We start from the raw sequence: 24281 nt of genomic DNA, 5'->3' as shown, positions 1-24281 counted from the left end.
TGAATAATAAGCAAACTCAGAAATTTGAATATAGTTTATCAGAGGTAGTGATGGGGTTAGAGAATGGGGAGTTAATTCTTAATTGAGGTAGAGTTTCTATTTAGGATTTTAGAAGAGTTTTGGTATTGAATAGTGGTGATGGTAAATGGTAATTGATGGTAATATATAAAATTGAATTAATTAAATATATTCAATTTAATTGAATATAATTAATTATAATGAACAATTGAATTATATATTTGAATGTGGTTAAAAGGGAAATTTTAGGTGGAATATGTTACTAGAATAAAAATTTTTAAAAAGCAAATAGCCTAGGGCTATACAACACAGTGAACCCAAGTATAAACTTTGAGCTATAGTTAATTGTACAATTATAATATTCTCTTATCAATTGTAATAAAAGTACTAAACTAATGCAAAATGCTAAAAATGAGGGTGAATATATGGAAACTGTGCATGATCTCTCTGTAATCCTACAACTTCTTTAATGAGAATAAATAATTTTTTAAAACCCTTAAAAAAGATTTATCACAACCATTCCTTAAGAGAGATGAACAGGAAATTATTTAAATCTATGGCATAATCTTCATAGTTTATTTCATATTAAAATGTAAGGAAACCTAGGCAGTCTCTTGACAGTATAGGTTAGTTCCTTTCTTCTTCATAAATTAATTGGTCTCCCCTATTAAAGCCATAATCATAAATATCTTTCTAGGTATTAGCATCTATCAATACTTGGCCTGGAAGGATATTCCCTGGTCTTCAGAGCTACCGGGAGTAACAGGAAGAAGACAACACAAGTGAATGTATCTAAAAAGGGCTGTGGCATTGAGATCCTGGGTCACTTTTGACTTGATTACCCCTGGCTGTGCTGAAGACTAAAGGGAAAAGAAACCACCCTCATCCCTGGGCCACTACTGCAGCCTGGACAGGGATGTACAATGATGGCAATAACAGCATCTTCAATCCAGCTGTACTCTGCAAAGCTGAGTCTATCCTAGCAACTGTTGCTGTGACAACAAATGCTGAGACAATGGCAGCATTTCAACAGGCCTTACTTAAAGAATTACTTTCAATTCTTCAGGGATTTCAGGAGGTAGACTCACTATGACACCAGGGGCTTCAGTGGAGGCAATGAGGCATCTCTTCTGACTGTATGGGAAACAATAGCACAAAAGAACATTCTAGAATTTTGCTGCCCAATACCATCACCATCAACCACATATGGCTATTAAACTCTTGATCAGCGAACATCCTTCTAGGCCTAGTATCAACAGATGTTAATATCCAGAAAGATATTTATGACTAAGGTTTTAATAAGGAAGACCAATTGGGATGTGCTGTATTTCATACACATCAGATTTCAAAAACTTAATACAGAAAAAGGGTGAAAAAAATTATGAATAACTTTTAATAATTATGGGTTGAAACTATATATTTTTGATATTTCAGTTAAATAAAATATATTAATAAAATTATTCTTCTGTTTCTTTTACCTTAATGTGGCCACTAGAAAATTTTAAATTAAATAAATGGCTTACATTTATGACTAGCATTAAATTTCTACTGGTCATGACTCTTACAGAATAAATGCTTACAATTCTTACAGAATTGGTGCTGTGGTTGTTAGTCCCTCAGTTCTTATTTGTGGAGGAAGGAAATGCCAGTTACATTTCACAATAAGTGAGGAGATGGGGACCAAACCAAAAATGCTCCCAGAATATCCTTTCCTTTGGCTTGTGCAATGGTGAGGGGGGAGAGTACTTTGGTCAACGTGGTTCTATTTTATTGCCAACATGAAATGGAAAAAATGAAACAGATTTATCAGAAGAATGTGAGTATTGATTGTCAAAATGAACTTTTTTGAGCTGGTCTTTACTTTATCTGGAGGGAGGAGGTTATGTCCATTACATATAGATCCACACTTCTATGCACAATAGTTTTTTTCTGAAATTAAACATTAATCATCTGAAGCCCATGAATTATAACACCAGGTTATACATTTCTCCAAAAGTACCTTCATTCATCATTTAAATATATTTCAAGTGTCTGAGGAACATAATAGTAGATCTTAAGATGGAGTTCACGGGAAGCAGACTTAGCTCAATGGATAGGGTGTCCGCCTACCACATGGGAGGTCCAAGGTTCAAACCCAGGGCCTCCTAACCTGTGTGATGAGCTGGCCCACGTGCAGGGCTGATGTGCACAAGGAGTGTCGTGCCATGCAGGAGTCTCCCCCGCTAAAGGAAGCGCCACACGCAAGGAGTGCACCTCATAAGGAGAACCACCCAGCTGACACAGCAAGATGACGCAACAAACTGAGACACAGGTTCCAGGTGCTGCTGACAAGAATACAGACGGACACAGAAGATCACACAGCAAGTGGACACAGAAAGCAGAGAACTGGGGCGTGGGGGGTGGGGGGTGGGGGGTGGGAAATAAATAAAAAATAAAATCTAAAAAAAAAAAGATGGAGTTCACATTACACAGTCCCATACTTTCAAAGGCTTTAGTATTTTCAACTATTCACTCAACAGATATTTATGGTGCATTTACTATATGCCAGACACTGTAACAGGCAGTCGGGATGTAATTGGTAACAAAAATAGAGCAAGATCACACATTTCCTGGAAATTACAGTTGACTGTGAGAAGGACATTTATCAAATAATCCCATGTGGAGTTCTGAGGAGCAGAGAGCAGGGAGAATTCAAAACTAAAGTGAAAAGGGAAGCAGACATGGCTCAACTGATAGAGTGTCTGTCTACCATAAGGGAGGGCCCAGGGTTCGATACCCAAGTGGTGAGCTGGCCCACATGCAAAGATGCTGAGTGCTGGGCTACACAGGGGTGCCCCCGTGTGGGGGTGTCCCACATGCAAGGAGTGTGCCCTGCAAGGAGAGCGCCCCGTGTGAAAAAAGCGAAGCCTGCCCAGGAGTGGTGCTGCACACATGGAGAGCTGATGCAGCAAGATGATGCAACAAAAGAGAGACAAAAGTTTCCCAGTGCTGTGGAGGGTGCAAATGGACACAGAGAGCAGACAAGGGGGAGAGGGGAAATAAAATAAATCTTTAAAAAAATAAAAAATGAAAGGATGAGCCGTATAAAGGAGGTACCGCTACTCCAAATGTAACAGGAAGAGTATTGCTATGAACCCAGTTAGCTACAAAACAAACCAATGTGTTTGATTTAAAGTATGTGGGAGGAGATCAAAACTCATAATAAGTTATCATATAACTCATTATCTAGACATGACCAATTACTCAAAGAAAAAGTAATTTCAGAGAATGGCCAGAGTAATCCTTAAGGTTTATGGCAGTGGGGGGAGGGGGGTGTGCAGGGAGAACCAGCCAATAATATTAGAGGGAGATACTTGGCAGTAAAGACCATATTCTCATCATTATCTTGAAAGTCCATGATGTACAAACTCTGTGCTTCCACAGTAGGCAGAAGACTCTTCAGTGGGTCTAAATAATGAGGCAGGCTGTCATTGCAAAAACTCGAAAGCATAGAACAAGGCAGAAGTCCAGTGATAGAGCATGCAGAATATGGGGGAAAGAGGGTAGGGTGGGAGAGGAATGACGAGATTTAGGATAGAAAGCCAGGCATAAAAGTTTTGTTATCAGGAATATTCAGGAGACACTCTGACTTAGAGAGAACATTGCAGAAGCACAGTGGCCAGTACTGACCATGATCTGGGTTAGATTAATATGTGTGGTCAATGCTAGAGCACCATAGCCAAGGTCAGTCTGTCAGGGAACATTGCTTAGTCCCAAGCAATGAGACTGTATTAGTCAGGGTTTTCTAGGGAAACAGAACTAACAGGAGATAAATGTAAATATTAAGAGATTTTTATTAGAAATTGCCTCATGCGACCATGGGGATGGGCAAGTCCAAATTCTGTAGGGCAGGCAGCACGCTGAGAACTCCAATGAAGGTTTTCGACAAATTCACTCTGAGAAGCTGCCTGGCTGAAGTAGAAATGGAAATTCTCTTTTCTGACTGCTGAAATCATCACTTCTCCTTTGAAAACCTTCAACTTATTGGATGAGAGTTATCTCATTGTTGAAAGCAATTTTCTCAGTTGATTGTAGATCAGTTGATTGCATCAAGGCAATCAACTAACTGATCATTTAAGTCCAGGAAATACGCTCACTGTAACAATCAGGTCAATGCTTGCTTGATGAAACAACTGGACACCATCACCTGGCCAAGTTGACACGTGACTTTAACCATCACACAGAGTATATTTAATTGACTTAACTCATTATTTTGGAGTTAGAAGGAACTTGTTTGTATAATTTTTGATTGATAGAAGTACACTAGCTAAATGATGCTCCTTTCCTGGTCATGATTTTACATATAAACTTCTTCCAAATATGTCTCCATTAAAGTGAAGATCATTATGTGACTGGAACTGAAAGTGGAGATCCATCCTGCTTCCCAACTCAGCTTTCAGCATTTCCTAATCTCTCTCTACCTACTGTCCAATATCAAAGGGGACTGGCCTTTTGTCAACAAGTGCTTCTTGGGAGGAGCGTGGAAACCAGAGGGTGAGGGAAAGATAGTTGAGAGGGAGAAGGGGAGGTAGGAAGAGGGTACAAGAGGTTATTGGCTGATGCTAGTTACCTGAGCTGAGAATTTATATATTTTGTCTGCTTTACTCCACCAAAGGAGGATGAGATGGTTGCTTCCCCTTAATGACCAATCAGGAGACAATTGGTGTGCAGGCAATTTGTTGAAGCCCAGTTACTAAGTTGAACAAATGCAGAAGGGGAAGAAAAGAAGTGAAAAGCAAAAACAAATAGCAATTGCTAACAGGCTCGGCAAGCTCCAGTGCTAGGAGAATGTAGGGGCAGTCAGGGTGTGAGTAGGAAGGGCAGGATATCTTGATATTGCTCACTTTGGAGTGCTGGCCACAGAGTGGGGAGGGGATAGAGAGAGACATTCACTATCACTTCTTGCTGTGCACATCCTTCTAGCCCTTAAAAGGAATACCAGGAAGATTCCCTTCTCATAAACCTCCTCACCTTGTACTGGGATGTACAATAAAGCAAAGTTTCCCAATCATATCTGAGTGTTCACTACCACAACTTGAGCCCTACTGGATCACTAGTTTATGCTCCAGGATTCTCTTAAACACTTCAAACACTACCTGGGCACATAGAGTAGTTCTTCCTCCATGTGGCTTTGCCAAGGATATTTGGACTCAAAAGAAACTCCCCAAACACCTGAAACGAATAACAGGCTACCTGGAAGTTGGCTTCCAACTTCTGTGTTCCAGCGCCTAAACCAAAGAAAGAAAGAAAATCTTGGAGTTGCTGTGGTGTGTGGTTTCTAACCACATACTGCTGGAATTAATTAATTAATTTTAGGACTTACAGCATTTACTATTAAACCTTTTTCCAACTGGTAGGAAAATATTTCAATATTTATTAAGTAGTGTGGCTGCATTGATGTGTATCCCCTAAGTTTAAGCTCTTGACTGTTCTATTCAAAAGAAACAGACTCAGCACTCAAAAGAAGAAACTTTTATAAACCCAACCAAAAATAAATTTTAAATACATACATACATACCTATTACATGCACACACATACACATATTATAAAGTGACATTATTTTCAATGTTACTAGTGTTTCTGAATATAGATATCTCTTTCTTCTCACAGTTTAGCAGTTCCAAGTGGTGGAGGTTCTCCATGCCAACTGGAATACTCTCCTTTGCTGCATGAAAGGCTCTTTGTTACTGTGTTCTTGTGCTACTTTTCCATTCAGCATGTTGCTGAATACCAGAGTTATTCCATACTTTAACAATTATAAATTTAAAAAAACAACAAATGGTGCTTCAGAAAATTGGTAAAACTAAAAGGGAGACGAGAATCCAACGCATTGAAGTACTGATGGATTCCCTTAATTAGAGAGAATTCAAAGATGTGTCTTCCAAAATAATGAAGATCTCTATGAATATTAACAAGGAACTGTGAAGTCACAACCTGCAAGTAAGTGCCATCCCTCTCCCCATAATTCCTTATAGACCTCAGGCCATTCTAGAAAATGTTTCAGACTGCATGAATACCACAGGCTACAGCAGGATAGGAAGTATCTGTTCCCCCACTCCCCAACATTATTTGGTAACTGTACGCTGGTGTGCCACTCTTTCTCTCTATTCCATCTCAAGACACTAACTGAAGCTTTGTAAAAGAAACACTTTCTTCCCCTAGAGTTGTCAAGCTGGTAAAATATAAGTCTAAAACTTTGAGTGAACATCTTCGCTGTAATTTCAGGAGAGCCTCTATATGAAGCCAGCACAGAGTGAAAGATAGTGAAGTAGACACGGAGATGCATCACTAGATATGCCTTCAAGGAAGCACTGGCAGCTCAGGAGCAGAGTACGGTCAGCTGACAACCTCCATTTGTCAGCACCTTTAGGATCTACCTCAATTACAGAGAGTTGTAAATCATCTAATGTCATGTCCTTCCTGGGTCAGTTCACATCTGGTGGCTGACCAATGTCAGATAAAAAGCCTGGCCATTTCGGTCCACTTTGGGACAGTTCTTATTGCCAATACTTTGATCCAGAGCTCCCCACTGTTTTGGCCAAGGTTTTGAGGGTTCTCCATCACTGTTTCATTTCTTTCTTTTCCCATTCCATCACAGATGTTGATCCCCAATAAATAATTCACACTCTTAGCTCCGTCTTTACATCTGCTTCTGAAGAACCCTATCTGTGATAGATGGAGAGAAATGGGTTACTTTAGAATCCCGGTTATGGTTGAAATAAATTCTTTCTCTGGGTTTCCAATAAACTGAGCCAATAAACTCTCTAGGAACTGAAAAGTTCTTCATAAAAATTGACTTTGAATACCACATCACAAAGGATTTCACAGGCAATTCTCATATCTATCCTGTTGTATGGGAATCGCCTAGGTTTGCATTTATATCACAACCATTGCATCCTCCTCAGGTTAGTCTAGTAATCTTTAATCTTTCCAGGTCTATGAGAAATGAGATCTAGCCACCCAAATTACTGAAGACTACAGAGGTCATTAACGGCAGAAGACTTGTATCCATAAATATCCTATTCAAAAGCATGTCATGTGTGGCAAAGAGAAGGCTTATTTAAGAAATGGGGCTGAGTTTAGCCCTAAAGTGGGAAAACTAATATTCCCAGCTGTGTGGAGTCAGGAAAGGCAGAGATATAAGAAATGAGATATTGGCTAACATTCATCCCCAATTTATAGTTACTTTCATCCATGCTCTTAAACTATATCCTTATGGAAAGTCATATTGAGCCACATTCTATTATATGCAGATAATACACTTTCTTAAAGTGTTTTCTCACCTCTTGCTCTATTAACAACATGCCTATATAATTATACCTGCAATGAGTTTAGGGCCATTTACAAAGTTAGAGGGCACAGTCCCCAAGATTGCCTTCATTTCTGGCACCAACTGCAAGTTCAGGGTGTTCACAAAATCATCCTCAGTTTCAATAATTCACTAGAAGGACTCAGAACTCACTGAAAGCTATTATACTCATGGTTAAAGTTTATTACAGGGAAAGCATACAGATTAAATCACCAAGGGAAGAAACACATTGAATAAAGTCCAAAAGAGATTCCAAATGTATAACCTCTGTCTTCCTCTCCCTATGGAGTCAGGATGTGTTCTCTCCCACATCAATGTGTGACAATACACACAGAGTAATGACAACCAGGGAAGTTCACTGGAGTCTTGGGGTTCAGAGTTTTACAGGGGTTCTTTTACAAAGGCAAGATTGACTGCCCACGTGACTGATCTCGTTTCCAGTTCTACTGGTACTGTGTGACCCAAAACCCTAACCATCCATCACATTGTTGGTGGTTTCTGGCATGTTCAGTCCCTACCTGAAGACTATATAGATATAGGCAACTGCTTCCCGAAATCATATTGTTAAACTGTTGAATATTATCCAAGCCCCCCTCAGCAAACAGACACTAGAGATTACCTTCCAGAAGCTGAGGGCAAAGACCAAATTCTCTTTGAGCAAGGTAATATTCTTTACTACACAATAAAACAACACTATCCTCTGCCTTTTCTAATATAGTCATCATTCCAATACTGTCCTAAGACCTTGGCAAGAGAGATGTTTATCCTGAACATGAATCGTTAGAGTACCCCCCTTAGATTCTCCTTTGGCCACCCTCTCATGATAGGGTAAGATGTCTATATGGCATCAAGCAATATACTTGTGACTCCCTATATAGATTACTCCAGTTCCAGGGACCCCAGATGCATAAACCTGATTCTCACAGTGTTCCTAAATGAAGGCCACACTGCTGGTGTACACAACTCTAGGATCAAGGGCATCACTAAAGTGTTTCTTTGTGGGAAGCAAGAGCAGAGATTTCATACGTGGGCTAGGACTAGGAAGAGAAAAGGGGCATGCAGTGCTCTAGAAGCTAGCATGGAATTCCAGGGAATCTAGACATCTAAATCGGAACCTGTCCACAATGTGAAGGGAGAGTCTTCTTAGTATTCTCATTATCATTTTTTGCTTCTTCGAAATCATTGAACTGCCCTGCTCTTTCCAGCTCTAATCATTTGAAGTCTCAGAATTACAGAATAACAACCTTGCAAATTCTCTTGAGAGAAATCATAGGATTGTGAAACTTCTATTCTGTATAGATTCTTGCCATCAGTTCGAATGAAAATATACTTTTATTCTGTGTGGATTCATACATTGCTACTAGAAAGAAGCTATTTGATTTTTCCTATTTCCCAAGTCACTAAATATGATCTGCATTACTGAGCACCTTTTATGTTGGACACTGAGAATTCAAATATGATTAACTGTTTTCTGCTCTTGAGGGACTCATAATCTAGTAGGGTATGTGGTGTTTATATTTATGTGTGACAGAGCCTATAAAACAACGGTTATAATAACATGCAATTATGTATGATTAATTAAAATGTTTAATAGCCTAGATTTGTAGGAGGCAGGTAGAAAGGGCTCTCCGGACAGAATGGGTCTTGTATGGCTTCAGAGTAAGGGTAATAGTGAGTATAGAAAACAACATGCAGCATTGAAGGAATACAAAGTAGCTCTTTATTGCTAGATCTTCAAGTTTAAGTGGTTGAGAGAGGTATGACGAAAACTAACCAGAGAAGCTTTTTTTTTAATTTGAAGGTATCCCTCCTTAAATACTATAATAACAAAGAGATATGGTCATCATTAAACCATTATTACATTATTGAATTATTTCTAAGTATTATCATAGCAAACGGGGAGGAGGGCAAAGTTTGTGCTATTGAAATTATATAATGATCTCATACTAATGGAAATGTACAAGTATCCTAATTAATTGGTATAGCTTCACAAACCACAATGGTATTCCTTGGACAATTAAAGACAAGTCCAAACCAAAGGACTTTTCCTTTACGTACTCTTTTTTTTTTTTTTTTTTAAAGATTTATTTATTTATTTAATTTCTCCCCCTCCCCTGGTTGTCTGTTCTTGGTGTCTATTTGTTGCGTCTTGTTTCTTTACGTACTCTTGTTTGTAATTCTCACTAGCACTCTTAATAGTTTCTCCTTTCACTTAGTAAGACAATGAATAGCAGTTGTTTATTACATTGAAGTGACTTGAAGTGACACTAAATTTGTTACACCAATATCTTCATTAAAGGCTATTAAACTACAGGAAGTTACAAAGACTTTCTACAGTCAACTGCTGTACCCTGTGCTTTACTGGAGTTTTGTAGTCTTGTCTTAATGGTTTGGACAAAAGACTGGGGAAGTTGCCTGTGTCCTGGCAAGACTTAATGAAGAAGTCTTCTTAGAAGCAATGCAAACCAAGAATTTGTTCTATAATATTAGAACCAGGTTCTTCATTACAAGCAGCCTTCCTAATTGTCTATTTTATATCATCTTTATCATATTTTAAAATCTGCTGTAGATATTTAGTTTGAACACTTTAGGTTGTGAAATATATTGGTTTTCCTCCCGTTATTACTGTTGTTGGCCATTGTACTAGGTTGAAAAATGTCCCCCAAAAGTTTATGGCCACCCAGAGTCTATTAATGCATCCTTATTTGGAAATTATATCTTCGCAGAAATAATCAAGTTAAGATTAGGTCATTCTAGATTAGGATGGGCCCCAAATCTAAAGACTGATATCCTTATAAGAAGAGGGAAATTTGGAAACACACAGGAAGAATTCCATGTGATGACAGAGGCAGAGATTGGAGTTATGCTGCCACAAACCAAGGAATACCTTGAAGCTGGAAGAGGTGGACTCTTTCCTACCTAGAGCATTCAGAGGCAGTATGGCCCTGCTGACATCTGGATTTCACACTTCTAGTTGCCAAAACTATGAAAGAATAAATTTCTACTGATTTCAACTACTCACTTTGTGGCACTTTATTACAGTTGTCCTATGAAACTAATAAAGATGAGAAGGATGAAGAAGAGGCAGGGATTACCAGATTCAGCTATGACACGTAAAAGCTCGGAAGTTGTCCTTCCCTCCCATCCTCACACCATGAAAAAAATGAAATCAGTGACTTTTCTTGGATCCTTCAAAGAACTGAGGTTGCCAGGCAAACTACTACCCCAAAATCTAGAGAGGAAGGTAAATTCAGAGAGTGACAGCTGAGATATGTTGACCTGGAAAAAAAGCCTCTGGAGCCATAAACTGGTAGGATCACTTACATGGTGATCATGTGGAATTGCTGGAGGCTGAGTGTGGACTAACATGAGTGTGAGAAATTCTTGGCTGGTGAGGGGATACAGTCTCAGGGGAATTTCCCTACACTTTTGTGGGTTTTACCTTCAGGAATCCTACCCAATTTTCAAGTAAAGAAGCAGGAAAGAACCCCTCTTGGCTGTCTAATAGAGAGAGGAAAAGTAACCATCATGAAATACATGTCAGGCTACAGATAATTCTCTATTGAGAAAAGGACACTCGCCAAGGGGAAAGGATTTACCAGAGCCTTGTCTGACTTGGGAGAAGGGCATTTTCTCAGACTCCAGCATTCTCTCACCTTCCTATCGTCACCTAAGGGGGGTGGGGAGAATTAAAAAATCAGTTGAGGTCACAACTCAGCAGCAAGGGTCCACTAAAAGACTGAGACTTAGTAATAAGATTATAGAATACTCCCTCTCTGCCATACCTTACCACCACACCAACAGGTTTCAATGTATTAATAATAACAGTGGATTATAGCTGAAAGAGCTGGAAGACACAGACTCTATCTAAGACAATTTGTTAAGGAAGTCCAAAGACAAAAAGGGAGATAAAAACAAGGACACTAGAAGGATTCGAAGTCTCTGCCACCTACAGCTAGAGCACACATTAAACATAGCCAAATTTCTATCGAGATTAACATAAAACTTCACCCTAAAATAGTCCATAGTCCTTTAAAAGGACTGTATTGCGGCGGCTTGCTCGGTCGGTAGAGGTGGGGTCTGGCTGCAGACGAGGGGTCGGTCCAGCTCTGGACGAGGGGTCGGTCCCGCTTGGGACAAGGGGTCGGTCCCACTTGGGACGAGGGGTCGGTCCGGCAGCAGACAAGGGATCGGTCTCACAAGGGGTTGCGCGGTTCGGCTGACGGGGTCGCCCGGGGAAGCAGGCGACGAAGGGGTCGCCTGGAGAAGCAGGCGACGAACTGGGGACAAGGGAGGCCAGGCCCTTGTCGGAGGGCGCACGGCAGAAGAACTACTGCGGAGACAAGGTAAACACGCAAGTCCAACTTTATTGAGGGAGAGGCAACAGTTTTATAGGGGCTGGGGAAGGCTGATTGGTCGAAGCCATGCCCTGTTCTGATTGGTTGCCGGCGAAAGGTCAGTGGGCAGTACTGGACGGGGGAGGGGTGGTGGTTAGGGATTGGCTGTCGCTGTTGCTGGGGGAAGGGGCAGGGTTTAGAGATTGGTGGCTGCTGTTGCTGGGGTGGAGGGCAGACTTGAGTTTCCCGCCCATGCCTGGCCATTGCTGCTGTCGGGGGAGGGGAAAAGGGCAGACTGGATTTTTCCGCCCACGCCTGGCTGCTGCTGCTGTCGGGGGAGGGGAAAAGGGCAGACTGGAATTTTCCGCCCTGCGCCTGTGCAGGGAGAAGGAAGAAGAAGGGTGCCGCCCCACAAGGCATCGTGTGGCGCCATCCGGGAGGAGGGGCGGCCGCGGAAGCATGGCTGCCGAGAAGGGGAGACCAGAGGGCACTCTGCGCCCATGCCGAGCTTCCTTCAGGGGTGGCGGTGAGTCCGACCAGCCACCCTAGTATGGGGGCAGTGGCTTGGCCTGCCATGGCTGCTCCCCCGCCAGGCCAGCAAACCACACTTCAGCCCGAGGGGTGACCGCACTGTATACCTCAATTTCCTTTACCCAGTGCATGATGTCTGACTTTTAACAAGAAATTAGAGGACAAGAAAAGGCAAGAAAAAACACTCTTAAGAGACAAAATAAGCATCAGAACCAGACTTAGATTATGGACTTATCAGACAGAGAATTTAAATAACTACTGATTAATATGCTTAGGACTCTAATTGAAAAAGTAGACAATATGCAAAGGAACAGATGGGTAATGTTAACGGAGAAATGGAAACTTTAAGAAAGAATCAAACAGAAATTCTGGAAATCAAAAACACTGTAACAGAAATGAATAATACCTTTGGTAAACTCCAAAAATAGATTTGGAGATTTGAACATCCAAAAATAGTAGATAATTTCAAAAGGTGTAACATATGTATAACTGAAAAAAAAGAGAAGAAGAAAGAGAAAAGAGCAGAAGAAATTCTTGAAGTAATAATGACTGAGTATTTTCCAAAAGTTATGGGAGACACCAAACTACAAGTGATCCAGAAAGTTCAGAAAAGACCAAACAGGCTAAATACCAAAAATTTTATACTTATGCATGTCATAGTCACACTGTAGAAAACCAAAGAGAAAGAAAGTCTTGAAAAATGAGAAGAAAAAGTGAAGGATCAAGGTGAATTCTCAGGCACCTGATATGGGTGCCACCAATGAGAAAGGGAAGACTCTCAATCCTGAATTCAGCCTCTAAATCTTTCTCGTTTCTTGATAACCTTTTCCACAAAGTCTTTCCAGGGCAAGACATCTACATCATAGACCTGGATACCTTCACCAGTTGTATTAGTCAGTCAAAGGGGTGCTTATGCCATGTACCAGAATTTTGTTGGCTTTTATAGAGGGTATTTATTTGGGTTAGAAGCTTACAGTCACAAGGCCATAAAGTGTAAGTTAGTTCTCTCACCAAAGTCTGTTGCCATGTGTTGAAGCAAGATGGCAGGTGATGTCCTCTTCTCCTAAGGCTCCATGGTCCCAGCTTCTTCCATTCTCAGATGTAGGCTGATATAAGGCTGGTCTCTCTTCCCATTGCTCATTTCTTTCCAGTCTCATCTGCTCAGGTCTCTTCACAAGGTCAGCCATAGGTTATCAGGCTCATCTCTCTTCCCAGGGCAGCAGTATCCTGTCAAATGAGCTGTCTCTCTTCCTCTGCGTTCTTCTCTGTGAGCATCTATTTTATCCCCAAGGGGGCTGGGACTCATTGCTGAGTTCTACTCTAACGAAGTGGTTGGATCAAAGCCCTAATCTTAATTTAATCAGACATCTAAATTGAATCTCATACAATCAAAGGGTTATCATCCCAGAGGAACTGACCAGTTTACAAACATAATCTATATCTCTTTTTGGAATTCATAAGTAATATCATACTGCTACACCAGTGTCTTTTGATGCCACCTCTGAATTCAGTTTTTCTCCTCCCTACTATTATCCAGCTTGAACACTTCTTTATAACATTTTTTAAAAGACTATTACTCTTATGGTCAACTTTTTTCAATGATATTGATATTTTTTACTCTCTTGAGTATTTAACAGTTTTTAAACAATAGAGTAATGGAGTTTCATTGTAGAAAATTGAGAAAATTGAAAATATTGTAAGGAAAACAAAATCATCCATAATCCTATAGACTCAAGTTATCTGCTGCTAAAATAAATAAATAAATAAATAAATAAATAAATAAATAAATAAGGATGTAGTTTTCCAGTGTTTTTCTCTGTCTAAAACAACTATACCTCTCCTGCCTCTGGCTCTTTACACATGCTTTTCTATATACCTGGCATATTCTCTCAGACCATTTATATGCTTTCAGAAATAGTAACTGAGTACAGTGATATAAACCAAAAAAAGTTATTTCTTTAGCAAATATTGTAGGGTACCTTTAGTCTGGTAGATGTATATATCAACAACTGTAATCCTGAAACAATACTTGAGTACTGTCCATAAACCATGCAAGCTCGGTGCTAATCATTGGCACCAGGTGCCAGGAGGAAGCAAAGGTAGAAGGGGTCTGATCAGGTAGATAGATCTCTCTTTGCCTGGTATCAGGACACATCCTCACACTCACTTCCCTTGTACTGAGTAAGCTTCTTGAGTTCTTGGATAATTGGTGGGGATGTGGAGGAGTTGGACTTAGAGAGGTATGTTTTTCTAATAATAAGACATATAGAGGAATCAGGGATCAGTGGGGCGAGGGGGCGGGATGACTCGACCATCCTTGTATTCTGAACTTTGAAGCAGGTCATTCTAGCTCCTTGTCTGTGCTTGCTCTTCACTCTACTGAAGTTCCAGTTCAGCAGTTAACAGTATGTGCCTCTCTAGGATGTAGTCATAAAAGCCAAAACTTAAGCCAAGTGCACTCTTGCCTTGCTTTCCCTTCAAAATCATAACAGATTCCTTTCTACCTCCCTATGTAAATACTAGGTTAAAGGTAATGAAAATTGGGAAACGTCCTCTATTTCTTTTGGAAATAAATGCTTAACTTCTTCCTTCACCTGGGCTAAATAACCTTGTGACCTTTGACATTAAAAAAGAAAACACATAGCCCTTCATGAAATAAGCTCACCAAATAACTCAAGAACAAAACCTAGTCTCACAGCAAACAAATCATGATACACAGTACTTGTGGCAGTTTGAAATTATTTTATGAATCCCAAAAAGAGAAAGATTATGTTGGTGGGCTATTCTACTCCTGTGGGTGTGAGACTTTTTTTCAATTGGACTACCTCAGTGAGAAGTGACTAAGGTTGAGCCTCCTCCTTCTTACTGAGTCAGATAAAAAAATGAGGACACACTGGAAAAAAGAGCTCTGCCATTTTTTATCCTGCCACAGACAGAAAGGAGAGGCTCATTTCTCCCCAGGAAGAGATGAGCCATTTGCCTGATAGCTTACTGCTGAAACAGAGAAGAAAGCAGAGCAGCTGAGCCTGGGAGAAGAGGCCTGCTAAGAGACAAGCCCTATGCCTGACTGATCTCAGCTGAGTTCCAGGAGATGGTACATCCTGGAGGGGAAGGCAAAGACCAGGCAGAGATTTGCTGCCATCTTACTTCAACACGTGGCAGCTGACTTGGGTGATAAAGCACCTCTTATTGTGCCTTGAGTTGGACTTTTCACAGCCTTGGAATTGTAAGCTTTTACCTTTTATAAAAGCCAGCACATTTCCAGTACTCTGCATCGACTGCCCTTTGGCAAACTAAAATCAAAATGAGTACCAGGAAAATGGGGTTGTGCTGCCTGCAAGTACTAAAAAATTTGGAACAGTTTTATAAATGGGTATGGGGTATTTTTTTGAGGAAACATGACATGCTTGATAGAAAAGATCCAGATTGCTTTGATGAGAGTTTTGGTAGAAATATGGACACTTAAGAGACTTTGAAATGGCCTTAGAAGAAAATAATGAGACTATTATTGGAAACTGGAGGAAAGGTGATCCTTGTTTTAAAATTGCAGATAACTTGGCAAAATTCTTGACTCTTGGTGTTAGATGGAAGGCAGATTTTGAAATTGACAAGCTTGAACATATAGCTGAGGAAATTTCCAAAGTAAATGTGGAAAAAGCAGCCTGGCTTCTGCTTGCAGCTTAAGCAAAATGCTTCTCCCTGGTACCTGGTGCAATAATAATAAGAGATAAGCTGAGAACTGAATTGTTGGACACAAAGAAACCACAGACTGATTTTGGAAATTCCAAGCTTCTGGAAATCAAGCCCCAGATGATAGTGCCTCATTTGAGGAATTAACTAAACTTGGAACTTGTAAGTCAGGATTGAAAGTGTAATTATCTAGAAAAGACTTGTGGAAAGTCTTACTCTCTGAAAAGTTAGACCCCTGCTTCCTGCGTGCTAAACCAACAAGCTTTTTGCAGGATCTACATGAATGAAATCACTGTCAACTTGAGCTAAAAAGGACAGAGATGAAAGGAAAAACAGCTCCAAGAGGAAAAGCATGGAATTAAGGCATCCCTTCAGGCCAAGAAAGGGACTCCACCCATGTATATGGAGAGGGTGCATTTGCCCTGGAATTTGAAGAAGGTGGATGTTCCAGCACATTGTTCAGGGAAAATGTGGCTGCCCAGGTTACAGAAAAGGTGGAGCACATTGTCCCATGGTTGGGGAGAGTTAGGTCACCACCCCATTTCTCTGATGGGAGTGGGCCTATTTCCCATAGGTTTGGGAAAGTGTAGGTCACCACCCCACTGTTCTGAGGGGTTTAGGCCTGATTGCCAGAGATTAAGGAGAAAGTTGCCACCACCTCAATGTACTAAGGAGGCTGAGACTATTCCCCAGAGATTGGAAAAAGTGTGGCCAGCACTCTAATGATCTTGGGAGGGTGAGGTCTAGAGTTCAGTCACCACCCAGATGCTTGAAGAGGGTGGAACTGAAAGTATGGCTGTTGGGCAAGACTGAAAAGGGTGGGCCCCCAATGATGCCCTGAGGAGAAGAAGAAACCATCATTCTAAGGATGACTGTCAGACTTTGAAATCTAATAGAATATGCCCTGAAGGTTTTAGGAACTTTTGGGGACCCATGACACATGTTTCCCTTCCAAATTCTCCTTATCCTATGTATGTCCCTCCTTTATATATTGGAAGACACTGTGTTTTCTAAGTTTCACAGGTCTACAGCCAGAGGGGCTTTTGACCCAAGTCAAACTGTTCTCTATAACTGATTTTGATGTGATTTCGTACTTAACATTGCTACTGAAATGATTTAAGCCTTTGGAATATTATGACGTAATGAATGCATTTTGCATTTGGAAAAGCATGTATTTTGGGGATTCAGAGAGTGGAGTGTGGCAGTTTGAGATTATTTTATGGATCCACAAAAGAGAAAGAGTTTGTTTGTAAACTAATCTATTCCTCTGGGTGTGATTCTTTTGATTGCATTAAATTCAGTTGATTACATTACTTGATAATAATGCTTTTGGGCCTATGATTGTACTACATCAGTGAGGTGCAACTCAGGTTCAATCCTCACCCCCTTACTGGGTCTGATATAAATAGATTCAAATGGACAGACACAGGGAAATAAGGGTTGAGGTGGGGTGAGGTGGATAGGAACTGCCATGTTTGATTCTGCCATGTGAGAGAAGAGACTCCAGGTTTTCTCACAGCAGAGCTGCAAGGAGAGAAGCCCCAAGAGACAAGCCCTATGCTAGGAGACAAGACTACAGGATCACTTAAGCACAAGCCCCAAGAGATTGGACCACAGAACAGCTCAAGAGGAAAGGCTGAGCCCAGACAGGAAAGCTGAAACCTGGGCAGAGGTCAGCAGCCATCTTGCTTCACCATGTGTTAACACTCCAGGATCAACAGTAGCTGGCTTTGGTGAGACAGCATCTTTGATAGTTTCTCAGTTTGAACTTTTCGTGGACTTGGAACAGTAAGCTTTTACTTCAAGTAAATCCCCTTTATAAAAGCTAACAGATTTCTGGTACTTTGCATTGGCAGCCCTTTGGCAAACTAAAATAGTACTGCCCAATGAACTCCAATTGAGGCAATTATCAAAGGTCTTTCAAGACACTATTTGATAAATGTTTAAAGGTATTTACCTGCCCTGTATATGGACAATTTTCTACTTGATGGCTACAGAAAAAAACATGATTAAAATTAAAATATCTTCAGTCTGTCAATGTGGGAGGAAAAAACAACAGGACTTTAGAACTCTTCAAAGGAGCCTATTGTTTTATTAAATTTTTATAACTGTATTGCCTTTTTGTAAGCTGTCACAGTGTAACTTCTTTCTTTCACCCCTGAGGCAATCACAGTAAAAAAGATATTTCTTTCTCATGAAAAAGTTCCACACAACTAAGATTTTAATGGTGCACTCCAGTTGTACATTTAAAAAAAAAAATCTTGTTCATAATTATCTACAATTCTACACAAGAAAAGAACTATAAGTAAGTACTGTAATTACCCTGGGAACAGAAAAGCCTCTCCATGTTCCTTCTAAATAGCAACATTGCATAAGAAGAAGAGAAGAAAACGCCACTTTTATTTTGAAGTAAGCATCAAAAGAGCTTGCCCAATGGGATTATAAAAAAGTCCAATTTGCTCTGAGAGTTGCTTAAGCTAGAAGTACCACCGCAAGGGAGGGAATGGCAAGAACAGCAGTCCTTTTAAGAGATTGCAAAGGCAATGTTGCTGAGCTTTAGAGAGGCTGCATTCAGCTCTTCTGGTGGAAACAAAGAGAGGACCAGATTCACTCTCTTAAGTGAATGCAGAATGAATAAAGAAAATGCCTGGCATTCAAGAGCTCACTCTCACTGGGCTTCAAGATTGCCCTTTTTGGTTTTCAGGTTAGAGAAATCTAAATGCTTGAGGGAGAAAAAATTCTGATTGAAGATGAATGTGGCAGGGTCCTTCTTTGCTTATCTCATTTCCAATGTCTCCAGTGGGAAGGAAGAAAAAGCAGATAGAAGATTCATCACAATGCAATCTTTGCTTCATTTTCTTTGGATTGCCAGAAAGATTAAAACTGAGCTTGAATTTTGGAAGTATGGGGACAGTGGAAAAAATTCTAAGCTGAAAGAAAGGGTGTCCTAGAGAACATGATTACTTAAGAAGTTTATAGTAGAAAGTTATTGAAAGAGAATTAAAAGATGTCCTAGAGGCAGGGGGAAAAAAAATGGTTGCTTTGTGTGAGCTTTTAATTTCTCCAGCGTGATGGGGAATTATGTATTTTCAGAACACTTATACAATATTAAGCACATAGTATGCCCTAAGTATTTATTTAAAGAAAAAAATACGAGAACAAAGTCCACATAAACATTGCTCTTATTTTTCTTTTTATTATTTTGTTAACTTCGATACCCTGGCACCACCTCTGCTCCCGCGTACTTATCCCATTACTCTTAGCAGTGAGCTGCCGTAGCTGGCCTTTTAGTGGCACGCTCTCACCTCTAGGGGGAGCCCAAGGAGAGGCGGACTGAGGAAGGGTCTAGGGCAAGCTTTTATTGGGTCAGGGTAGTAGTGGATGGAGCTTTCAGTGAATTAGGAAAGTGATCAGAATATCTTGCCTCCACATGGCTGAATCTTTTGTTTTTCTTTAGAAATCACACATTAAAAAAAAAAGGTGACAGCAAGCAGATCTAGTCTTGACCGCCACTTGGAAAAACATCCGTAATCTGGAAAAAAAAAAACGACAAAAAAAAAAAAAAAAACCAGGGTAGGATTCGTGTGTTAAAACGAGTGGCCAAAGGGCTTTATATAGCCGTTGATATGTTTTATTTGGCTCAAAGTGGGTGACTTGTGGTGTGTGTGTGTGTGTGTGTGTGTGTGTGTGTGTGTGTGTGTGTGTTTCAGGAATTTGAACATCTTTAGAACAGACATATAATTACCACTATGTCACAATCCCTACTGCCTGGCATGTTGCACTTTTTTTGTTTCTGTTTTTGTTTTTTTGCTGTCTGTAGGCATTTGAGTTTGCAAATATTGTTTAATTTTTTAAAGTATTTCCTTACAAGGTAGCCTTTCCCAGACCTTCTTCATAGTTAAGATTTCAGTATTCATTATCTCAGAAATTGTTACATTCTACATCAGAAAAGACGTGTCTTAGTATAGCGAAAGCATGGGAGCATTCCTTCAAAGGGAACAAGTGTGAATCCTTCTTTAGGATTGTGAATCATTTTTTATTATGATCGCCAAAGAAAATTGAATAAACAAAGACAAATAGGACCTGAAAACAAAGTAGTCAGAACTGCATGTTAGTCAATCCTTGTTGATCTTATACTTGAGAAGAAAATGAAGTGTACTGAAGTGAAAGTCCTTCTCTACAGTTCTGTGATCACAGCCAAGGCAGGAGACTTCACATCCCAACACAAATGAACATTCCAGAGTCTGACGGATTAGACAACCTCTACAAAGCAGGCACACTGCCATGGGGCAGGATTTTCTAGGATAAAAGCTCTTCTGCCGTCCTAAAGCACAAACATTTCACATCTCACCATAGGCAGCTAGGAAAATTAGGTAGAAAGGAGTCTTCCAAACTGTAAACCACCCATTTGTTTGATGCATATTTTGCAAGCTCAGTAAACAAGTTGGCTGCTTAATTCATTCATCCAATCAAATAAACATGTGATGGACTCTGCACCAACAAGGAGGTATAAGACAAGGTTCCTGCCCTCAAAAGCCTCTATTCTAACACAGCTGGCAAACATAAATGGATTTCTTGTTTCCACCAATATCCACAGAAACACTTTTTTTGGAATCTCTTTACTTGGGAGCATTACAAACCCATTGTTTATAGGCTCTATAGTGAGAACAAGTACCTATTTTTGGTTTCCAGGTATGATACATGCCAGGTATATTTTTTAATGGTGATTTTTAGGATACCCTGGCAAAGATTTTAAATGGATTTGATCAAAAGTCAAAAGGAGCCCTTTCACATTCTCTTGCTGGAGGAACTTGGCATGGGGACTGTACCTAATTGAAAGGCTTTGTTGGCTGCAGTTTGTTGGCTTTAGGTCAAATCACAGGACCCCTTTGAACAAAGAGTAAAGCCATTAGTTTGCATGCCTAATCCCAAGTGAACTTGTGTGAGTCTCCCTCTTTCTTGGGATTTGCAGGTCCCATGGTTCAGTAGCATGGGAGAGTGACACGTTAATCTTGCTCTTTTTTCTCTCTCATCCTTAAAATTGCCACAGGCCACTGACTGTCCAGTAAATTAAGACTGAATTTTTTTTTTTTAACAACTTGACGGTGAACTTACATCAAAGTGTGTTAAAGTTGCAGGTGTTACTACCTGACCATATTTTTTTTTCTTGGCCTTGCAAATCCTTCCCCCCCTTTTTAAAGCATACCCCAACTGTAGCGTTTAAATGTTATCAATTAATTTAAATGTTTTGCTTAATTATTATTCCTTCTTCTTAGAATCTTGTTACATAATTGATTTGTACTTGTTTTTTAGTATCTACAGAGGAGCTAATATGCAATAACTAGCTTTCTTAAATACTCCTAGTATATTACTAAATGTCCCAGAGATTTCCCCTTTATTTTTGTCTTTAAAAAAATAAAAGTAGGGAGGTAGATGTGGCTCAAGAGATTGGGCTTCTGCCTACCATATGGGATATCCCAGGATCGGTTCTGGGTGCCTCCTGGAGAAGGCGAGCTGGTGTGGTGGGCAAGCACAGCAAGATGATGCAAGAAAAGAGTCACAAAGAGGAAAGACAAAGAGATACAACAAACCAGGGAGCTGAGGTGGTTCAGATGGACACAGAGAACAGATAGCAACTGCAAACAATGCGGGAAGGGGGGGGTGGGGATAAATAAAATAAATCCTTAAAAAAATTTTTCATTACTTTAAAAAAAGAAACATAAAACAACAAAGAACAAATAGATCCAAAGAAACAAAATATTTTAAAACAATACGAATCTTCTTTTGTTTTCCTTTAGGTAAAAGTAAAACCTGGGCAAATATGAATTTTCTGTATCACATTTCTCTGTTTTCATGGTTGACTTTGACAATTATCCCTTGTCAAATAGTTTGTTCCTGGTTTATGAAAGATTTTCTAGAAAATTATTTGGAAGGAGTGGGGGAGACAGTTCTCCAAGTAAAATTCATTTGAACATATACTGATGTATAAGATCATTGGCTGGTGATTGCTGTAAATTTATAGGTTCAAATTGATGGCAGCAAACTTTAAAAAGGGGTTCCTAAAGACTTTGGTGGTGAGAAGTACTCTCTCTCTCCTGAAGTCTGGAGCTATTTGAAGTTGGAGATGTTTGACTTCCTGCTAGACACTCTTCCTTCTAAGGACCAATTCCCAGTATAAGGCATTTTCCATTACAAGGCAATGCTATAGTGACCCCTGGTATAGATATCTACCTTGGTAAACTTCAAAATCTTTCCATGAACTGCTACAAATTAGAACTATGTAAAATATGTGAGTAAGAGGCCTTGATTTAGGATCAAGTGGGGAGTGTAGGTTTGTCAGAGCAGAAAATACAGTGAAAATTATCTTGAGATCTTTAAGATCTATATATGTTAGTAGTTGTAATGAACAATTATATGTAATTTTTAAAAAGTTTTATTTGGCCCACTGAAACATTTGGCCTTTATGTAGGCAAGGAGGCAGAAAAGGCAAGTACTTCCTTCTCCTGCAACCAGTAACCACCATTTTGCCTGTGACATTAGAAATCCACTATTGGTGCAGTAGTTGTAGACTTACTTCACCAGCACAGCAAGGCCCGTTTCTCACAAAATCACAGCCCATGCTGTTCTCCCAGCCCCTTCTTCTCCCACCCAGAGATAGCTAAACCTGGACCAAATATGGGTCACAAGACCTCTATACTGTTAGAAAAACTTCATGTAACTAGTCTCAAAAGCCTACCTCTGGCGTCTCTCACCCTGGAGCGCACCGACACTCAAATCTCAAGTGTGTACTCTTGTCTTCTTCTCATTTCTCAATAAACCCTTTACTTGCTTGCCTAACCCCGCCCCCTCCCCCCCAAAAAAGCTAGCTCCGAAGTTGAGTTTCTGTGACCTATATGAATCAACCTTTTACCATTCATCATAAAAAATGTTTTGCTTTTTTATTAGTGCTAAATTAAAAAACAAAAAAATCCAAGCTCAGAAAGTAAGAATAATTGAATCAAAATTAGTAAAGAAAATTCATCCTCTTTATTGAAAGCACATCAAATAAACTAATGTAATGCTTGCTGCATGTTAAAAAAATAAAATAAAATGATGCAGTATAATTTCTAGAAATCGGGTAATATAATTGGGAGACATAGAGTAAGAAAGACTACGTAGAAGAGCAGAGGAACATCTACTGATGTTTGTCACACAGAAAATCATCAGGTGCTTGTAGGTATAAAAACTATGACGTTGTTCAGATAGCCAATCGATTTCATAATTATGAGGATTTTCTGCATTTAGTGTAATTTTTTATATTTTTCATTTTCATTTTCTACTTGTAAAAAGTTATTTAAAAAATAATCTTTTGAGAGTTAAAACATTCCACCAGACCTGTTTTTCACTACCTGACCCCGGTCATCGTGAGTGGCGTGCAAGCTCCTGGGAAAGGCCTGTCCCAGTCGGCTTGGCCCTATCGCCACAGCGCCCCCATCTGGCTGAAGTCGACGTCATATGACGTGAAGGAACATATGTGCAAACTGGCCAATTAAGGGCCTGACTCACAAAATTGGTGTGATCCAAAGAGACTCACATTGCATTGCACAAGTACGTTTTGTGACAGGCAGTAAAATCTTGGGAATTTTTAAGTCCAAAAGGCTTGCTCCTGATGATCTTCCTGATGATCTTCCTGAGGATCTTCCTGAGGATCTTTACTATTTAATTAAGAAAGTTGTTGTAATTGGAAAGCCTCTGGAGAGGAAAAGAAAGGATATGGATGCTAAATCCCATCTGATTCCGAATGAGAGTCGAATTCACCAATTGGCTCAATATTACAAGACACGGTGAGTTCTCCCCCTCAACTGGAAGTACGAATCATCCACAGCTTCTGTGCATAAAATTGTCTTTGCACTTAGAAAATAAAATCATTGCTTAACTAAAAAACAAACAAAAATTCCAGCAGGAAAAAAAATAAACAAGTAAAACTCAGGTGATTACTTAATTACAAATAGAAAATCTAATTACAAGAAATTATCCTATGACAATTGTAACTCAATTTTTCCCAGAAAGCCTAATATGTCTCTAGTCACAAGTGTGTGCTCTCTGTGGACAAAAACCAGGCACCCTGTTTCTGGGCGCCTTTAATTAGTTCTGACACGCCATTGCCCCTGCTTCTTCAGAAGTACAAGAGCGATTGAGAATGAATCGTGCCCCACCTCACTATAATTAGTGTCCTTATCTACTAAAGGTGCTGGGGCTTCTACTTCTTGTGCCTCTGAGCTCACAGCATATTTATTGAGGGGAGGGAGAGGTACTATCATCAAGTCCTATGTATCTAAGAGATTTTGACTCTTTCATAATCCAAGGTGACAAAAAT

The 24281-nt window shown here is 39.9% G+C and overlaps 1 pseudogene; it reads left to right on the top strand.

Moving 5' to 3' along the window:
• The first annotated feature begins 934 nt into the window (after positions 1–934).
• Positions 935–23827, top strand: LOC101418691 (small ribosomal subunit protein uS15-like; annotated as a pseudogene).
• The last annotated feature ends 454 nt before the right edge of the window (positions 23828–24281 follow it).

Source organism: Dasypus novemcinctus, chromosome 11 (assembly GCF_030445035.2).
Source record: "Dasypus novemcinctus isolate mDasNov1 chromosome 11, mDasNov1.1.hap2, whole genome shotgun sequence".
Lineage (NCBI taxonomy): Eukaryota > Metazoa > Chordata > Mammalia > Cingulata > Dasypodidae > Dasypus > Dasypus novemcinctus.
Note: the sequence above shows the minus strand (reverse complement) of the source record. Positions and strands in the feature narration are given on the sequence as shown.